Raw genomic sequence first — 8,475 nt, forward strand, 5'->3', positions numbered from 1 at the left:
ATAATAATAATAATAATAATAATAATAATAATAATAATAATAATAATAATAATAATAATAATAATAATAATAATAATAATAATAATAATAATAATAATAATAATAATAATAATAATAATAATAATAATAATAATAATAATAATAATAATAATAATAATAATAATAATAATAATAATAATAATAATAATAATAATAATAATAATAATAATAATAATAATAATAATAATAATAATAATAATAATAATAATAATAATAATAATAATAATAATAATAATAATAATAATAATAATAATAATAATAATAATAATAATAATAATAATAATAATAATAATAATAATAATAATAATAATAATAATAATAATAATAATAATAATAATAATAATAATATAATAATAATAATAATAATAATAATAATAATATAATAATAATAATAATAATAATAATAATAATAATAATAATAATAATAATAATAATAATAATAATAATAATAATAATAATAATAATAATAATAATAATAATAATAATAATAATAATAATATAATAATAATAATAATAATAATAATAATAATAATAATAATAATAATAATAATAATAATAATAATAATAATAATAATAATAATAATAATAATAATAATAATAATAATAATAATAATAATAATAATAATAATAATAATAATAATAATAATAATAATAATAATAATAATAATAATAATAATAATAATAATAATAATAATAATAATAATAATAATAATAATAATAATAATAATAATAATAATAATAATAATAATAATAATAATAATAATAATAATAATAATAATAATAATAATAATAATAATAATAATAATAATAATAATAATAATAATAATAATAATAATAATAATAATAATAATAATAATAATAATAATAATAATAATAATAATAATAATAATAATAATAATAATAATAATAATAATAATAATAATAATAATAATAATAATAATAATAATAATAATAATAATAATAATAATAATAATAATAATAATAATAATAATAATAATAATAATAATAATAATAATAATAATAATAATAATAATAATAATAATAATAATAATAATAATAATAATAATAATAATAATAATAATAATAATAATAATAATAATAATAATAATAATAATAATAATAATAATAATAATAATAATAATAATAATAATAATAATAATAATAATAATAATAATAATAATAATAATAATAATAATAATAATAATAATAATAATAATAATAATAATAATAATAATAATAATAATAATAATAATAATAATAATAATAATAATAATAATAATAATAATAATAATAATAATAATAATAATAATAATAATAATAATAATAATAATAATAATAATAATAATAATAATAATAATAATAATAATAATAATAATAATAATAATAATAATAATAATAATAATAATAAATTAATTAGTAATAATTTTTCTGAGGAAATAAAATTAGAAAATTTTGATGATAATTGTGTGTCGAATAATTATTAACAGTAAATCCTAAGCATGCTATTATTTAAGACATTTTTCTTTAAAAAAGACTGGAATATGAAATTTAAAAAATTAAAAAAAAAAAAAATAGATCCCATCGTTGTCCCATTATGAGCATATCTGGAAAAGTTGTAGAATAGGTGACAGTTTTCCGTGAAAAATTATGAGGAAAATCGATCAGTACGTGTTTTTTTGTAAATCGACAGTTTATACGAAAAAGTTTGAATTTCAATAGAAGCGTGGTTAAAATAAATTTTTTAATATTCTTTACTGATAAGATGTCTAAAAATGAACATTTTTTGTCTCTTTGAAAATTTTATTTAAACCACTTTTCGCGAAGTTACAGATGTTTGAAAGAAAAAATCTCTACATTTTTCAAAATTCGATATTTCGAAAACGGTTGGGAGAAAAAATTTGAAAAAAATCATGAAAGCCTCTTTCAACCTATACTAATAGTTAAAAAAGTTATATAAAAATCTGAGGTGCGAAAGCTAAATGGTGTCCGATTTGGCGTGGAACGTCCCCTATATTTTTCTCAATTTATCTGTAAATTGTCTTATTGAGAAGGTTTGTATGTTTAGCTTTTCACTATATTAAATTGGTTGCCATTATATAAAAAACCAATTTAATATAATGGAAACCTAAACATGCAAACCTTCTCAATAAGATAATTTATAGATAAATTGAGAAAAATATAGATAGCCCGAACTGGGAATCAAGCCCAGACCATGTCGGAATCGCACCGAGTGCTCTACCAGTTGAGCTATCCTGCACTTTACTATATTCCGTTCAATTTGATCTATAACTTATAGAGCCACACCATCCATCGTACGGTATTACACCAATTTAATATAGTGGAAACCTAAACTTGCAAACCATCTCAATAAGACAATTTATAAATAAATTTAGAAAAATATAGATAGCCTGAACTGGGAATCGAACCCAGACCATGTCGGTATCACGCCAAGTGCTCTACCAGTTGAGCTTTCTGGCACTACACTAAACTCATATTTATTTATTTTTCAAACCTTCTTTGGGCTTCCACAAATAATTCAAGGCCAAAATTAGCCAAATCGGTTCAGCCATTCTCGAGTTTTAGCGAGACTAACGAACAGCAATTGATTTTTATTTATATAGATAGATTAATAATTTATATATTTTAACTTATGACCATAAATGATTTGTATATAGCTATGTATGTAATACACACAAGAACTCGAGAAACAAATTATTTTGATCAACGGTGATCTAATCCTTCACATAAGTAAAATCTACGAAAATATGGGTTTTCTATTTTTTGTCTACGAAGATCAAGACAAAAAATGGAAAATCCCTAAACTCAAAAAAGTCTAAATTCTGATATTTATGAAAATTTCAAAGCTCTTATAATAAAATCTTTTATAAAATTATAGATAAAAGAGATCCTCATAAGTCTGAAATAATTTGAACATATCTACTTTGATCAATGCAGATCTAAATCATGAGAAATTCCGATTTTTCTTGTTCTAATTAGATTTGGCTAGATCTAAATTTGTTTTTTGGGAATCTATTTTTTTTACACAGAAGAATTTATAAATGTATGTGGTTTTGAAAATTTAATAAAATTCAAAGTATTTCTGACGAATCCCGGGAAAAACAAATCATATATGGTTATGCGACTGCATCTAAATAAATAAAAAAGACTGTATTTCATGTTTATCCCTCAGCACTGTGGTTAGCGCGCCAGACTCCGAATCTAAAGGACCCAGGATCGAATCCAGCCAACGCCGTGATTTTTCATCGAAGAAAAAAAACAATGATCTACTTTAGATACTATTAGAATACATGAGATCTAATTGTCATGAATTTTTTTTTTTTTTTTTTTTCATTATTTTATCATTTTTTTTTTTTTTTTTTGAAAAATATAGCACTATATGTGGTCATATACAGCCATATATGTAAATTGGCGATATATGGTCATATATGATTCGTTTTTCCCGGGACGTTAAATAGTAATGCAATAAATATGAAAAAACTAATATTTACTTTTGATTGCTAAAGTCTGAGAGCTCATGCAGTAGATTTGGAAGATTCAGTTGTGAAGAATCCAAATATTTTAGTTTTATCAGAAACTTGGCTGGACAATGAAAGTGATATACCTATTCCCAATTTTAATTGCATTGTAAAATTTAAATATCCAAATATGAGAGCAGGAGGAGATGGGATATATCAAAATTCTAACGATGTGGTTAACATTATAACTCCATCAATGAATTTTTCTGTCACTCAACCTGATATCTATGGTACAATGCAATCTTCGTTGCAGTTTTGTGCATAGCTGAATGTAAATTAGACAATGGACCAAAAATTATAATTGCAGCAATAAATATTACTCCGAATAAAAAGATAGATGATATCATTGAGTTCCTTCATCGATCATTGCTACCATATACCTCGCAAGGTTCCACTATACTCAAAAGGAATTACGATAAAGTACCTATATGATTTTATGTGGAAATTTTAATGTCAATTTCGCATTAGAAAGCTTATTACGATTAATTGAATTTTTGAAAGATAATTTGAATCTATCTTTAGAAAATAATAGAATGATAGCAACAAGATCAAATGCAACGATCAATGGAGTGTTCTAGAGGTTTTTAGATGATATTCAGTGTAAAACATATATTTCCTATGTTAGTTATCATAAGCCTTTAGTAACAAAAGTATACACTGAAACACCCATAAGTGTAACTGAAATAAAATAATAATAATACTTTTTGTAAGTGCATATAATAAAATGTTTCTAATTTATTATGTGTTAAAAATGCAAATTTAGTTTATACTGATACCTTTTCCATTCTAATAGCATATCAATGTACTGTTTAAAATAATAATTATAAATGTGTTACCTAAACATAAGAATAATTTGAAATAAAACTTGATTATAGCATTTAATAAATATGAGCCAAAGAAGTTTCACTTCTACTGCGTGTACACACTGGTACACGCGCTCTTTTTAAGTAAGAAAAAAGTTGAAAATGTCAGAAACTGGGCCAGGGTTAATAACTGGGTCTTTTACTTTACTGAATTTCAAATAAAATATGAATTAAGTTCACAATTAACATACACAACACTTGGAATGTATGAACTCACATTTAATGACACAATAAGAAATTTTTTTATCGCAATATTGTTTGAAAAGTTAGGAAATAATTGTAATAAATATCTTTTCATTTCATACCGAAATAATTTTAATGAATTTAATACTACCGTATAATGAATAACCGATTGATACTTCTTTTCTCATAAAAATAATTGAAAGTGATTGAATAACCGTCAAAAAGTATGTGACATAAATAATTTAGTAAAAAGAAATGCTACCAGTACATAAAATAGACTTTTTTAAACATAATATATTTTTTACGAGGTCAAATAATTATTTTTGGAAATTGAATTTCATCGTCTAACTATACCTTCTAATTTTTTAAGTCGTACCCGATACTTGAACAAGATCACGTAAAATATTCAAGCATAGGTCCTATGTTTTTCGACATGCAACAGTAAGTTGAACAGGTTACTATAATGTTATTTAATTGATTTTGAAAAATAAAAACAATCAATTCATTGTTTTAATAATTTTTGTTATTGATAAATATTATGAATAAAAATTATCTTAAGTGAAAAGTTGTAAGTTTTATAAAAATAGACTATTTACAACATTCTAACTTAAGGTAGTTGTTGGGTGATGGACATAGTGTCAGAAAGTTCTAAATTTTTTTATACTTATTAAGGGTATTAAGATACAATTACCATTAAAATTTGAAGACGATTGACCATCTCTAATTCGAGATATTTATAATCAAAGTTTGGATAATCAATATTACGAGCAATAAGGAGTATACGTTTTAAGTCGCGTTCTCGATTCTAATAACAAAACTAACAGTCAGAAATTTTTGAAAAACTAACAGAAAATTAATGAATTTATCCTAAATTTAAAAAAAAAAAAAAAAGGATTCACCATCTCATTATTGAGATATAGCAATTCAAAGTTCAACAATAAATAAAAAATATACTTGTCTATGCATTGGACAGAAAGAATCTGACAACGCTGTACGCGAGTATGCATTGACTATTTGAGCGGTGAATTTAAACAGATACTTAGTACACTATACAGCAACTGGTGAAGCATATGCGACGTTGTCAAATTATAATTTAAGAAAATGTTCAACACTATTTGTGTGTACTTATATATGAGTAATGAGTAGTGTGTACGTAACCTTCTCACGCATACAGTATCAAATAAAAGTAATGTCTCATTTTAACCTAACCTTCTCTTACCACGCATGTGGCTCATAACTTTTTGACAATATTGTAGCAGGACAACTACCTTAATCATTCATGCAATGGGTAACATAAACATTTTCAATGATAGCAAGATTTGAGAACATCTGATAATTTTAGTGTTTTATATTCAATAAATCAAGTAAAATAGAAAAATAAACTGAAAAATTGCAAGTAAAATTTTTTTTCAAATCTATATGTCCATGTTGTTTAATAAATTTATTTGTTAATATTCATTGTGTTCGTCAAAATAAATAAATAAATTATTAATTTTCTATTAACTGAAGTATTATACATTTTTATTAACATTATACACTAGTCATTAATAAATTGTATAATTAAATTTATAAAATTGAAAATTAAAAAAGTTGGAAGAGTTTTTAGTAATTTTTGGACTGTAATCTGTATCTTATACTTGTTAAAGTATTGGTCACAGAGTTTTGAACTACTGCGGCTTGTCTAAATAGATTGTTCAAGTACTATTGTTTTATTAGTAAATTTTAAAAACCTTGCAAAGATATAAAAATTTTATAATTTATTAATTTTTTTTTAAATAGATTGAAATATGTCCCTATTTTTATAGTAACCCGTGAAAAATGAATCATACATGGCCATGTATGAATGCTCTATGCATGGCCATATATGACCATGTATGGTTATACATAGCTTGATAAGGCCATATATGACTTGATATGACTATGTATAGAAATTTTAACTAAATTAAAAAAAAAAATTTTTTTTTTTAATAATTTTGGCGACGCAGAGATTATCAGATATGCGAATAATTGAATTCCTAATCGAAATGGAAATTTTTAATTCAGAGAAAAAACGCTAGACTTATTACTGAAGCATATATGTCCATACATAGAGCATATATGGCCATAAATGAAGCATGTATGGCCATACATGGATCATATATGGCCATACATGGATCATATATGGCCATACATGGAGCATATACGGCCATACATGAGCATACAAACTTTTTTAATACAGTTATGCATGACCATATACAGTCATACAAAACCATGTATGGCCATGCATGACTATGTTAAAAAAGCTGGTATGTCTATGTATGATTCATTTTTCACGGGAACACATATGTTTCGATTTAATTAATTTTTATTTGCCAAAATGATGATTAAATGGATTTCACTGTAAAAACTGTTCAAGTACTGGGTAATTTACCTTAGGCAAAATTTACACCTATAAAGCAGTATCAATCATCTTATTATCTTCACTTTCTTTTAAACAACGAATAGGATTTCAACAAATCATCATTTATGTAATATTGTAAATGAAATATTTTTTTTTTTATAGATATCCACATATATAATTCACAAGCTGGCGGTTAGAATCGACACCAGATGTTGTTGTCGAGAGCAAACAAATATGAAAAGCGAATAAAAAAAGTGAAAAAAAAAAAAAAAAAAAAATCAACAAACATTTTATAGCGGATGTTGGGGATGGGAATGGCCGCAGTAGTTCCTGCGCGCTTTATCTTTCTTATCGAACCCGGAATGACCTGGCGTCAAATAATCAACTTTGCGTCAGTAAAGTAAATTTATCCAGTTCTATAATGATTATGTCATTATTATTATGACATTTTATATCAACAATAATATAGATTATATGTATCTGCAACCAAATCAACCTTCATTATATATTATAAATAACGGAAAAAATATTTTGTATACAATCACCATTATTATTATTTTATTGTATACATTTCTCATGAATTCATTTAACTAATGTAACTAAAAGTGTATACATTATGATTATATATAAAATATCATCTATACATTTACACACATTCATGCAAATAAAGAAATAAGATATCTAGTAAACATTTGTTATACTTAAGACGGCTGCAAATTAATTTAATACACAATCAAAAAATTAACATTGAACGATTTTTAAAATTTACAATTAATCATTTATGATACTGAAGCCAACCGACGTCCAATAGTTTTAGAATTTTATTCAAACGATTAGTTATAAGAAAAAATATTTAAAAAAATTTCATCTATAGTTTTTTTAATTTTCTACGTGTTCATATTTTGAGTTTTTGTTTTTTTTTTTGGAATAGATTAAAAGAAGTTATTCAATATTTTAAATTTATCTCAAATTAGTAGATTCAGCAACATATATATATTATAATTAATACCTTAGGATTTGAGACATGAGCTACTTTTCCGAAGTTGAGAATCTCTGGTTCATACAACTACGAAAATTCTATATCTACCGGACACAATGATAAATGTCGCTGATGCATGATCTTGATGCACAATAATTAATAATAAAACAGATGATAATGTTTGACGTTATAATCCTCATGATATAAATATATTTATTGTTATATTTAAATGCTTCATTCTTAAATAAGTAATTAAACTTTTACACCCAACTTTTTACTGTAATTATTAACTACATAGAAACTGATGTTTATAATTGTACTGTCAATTGTATGAACCCAACACCCAACACAACCTGACCTGCTTCCCATGCAAGTGGAGATTAGGGATTGGGATTGGGAAGCAAACAAATTGGATACATGTCGTCGTACAAGCCCATTGCAATGAACGCGTTGCAGCAGCACTTTTATCATTGCGCATCATTTCATACGCAGGGC

General features: G+C 23.2%; 1 protein-coding gene across 3 annotated transcripts in view; it reads right to left on the bottom strand.

Moving 5' to 3' along the window:
* LOC103578102 (rho GTPase-activating protein 32) overlaps positions 1-8,475 on the bottom strand; it is an 85,802-nt gene extending 77,327 nt beyond the window's left edge. The window contains exons 1-2 of one of the 3 annotated variants that reach the window (XM_014442931.2): positions 8,011-8,475; positions 3,549-3,661 (exon numbers count right to left, since the gene is read on the bottom strand). The gene's annotated coding sequence lies outside the window, so the exon portion shown is untranslated. The remainder of the gene's footprint in view (positions 1-3,548; positions 3,662-8,010) is intronic. The other 2 variants (XM_014442930.2, XM_014442932.2) reach the window with 2 other exon arrangements.

Source organism: Microplitis demolitor, chromosome 5 (genome assembly GCF_026212275.2).
Source record: "Microplitis demolitor isolate Queensland-Clemson2020A chromosome 5, iyMicDemo2.1a, whole genome shotgun sequence".
NCBI classification, from domain to species: Eukaryota; Metazoa; Arthropoda; class Insecta; order Hymenoptera; family Braconidae; genus Microplitis; species Microplitis demolitor.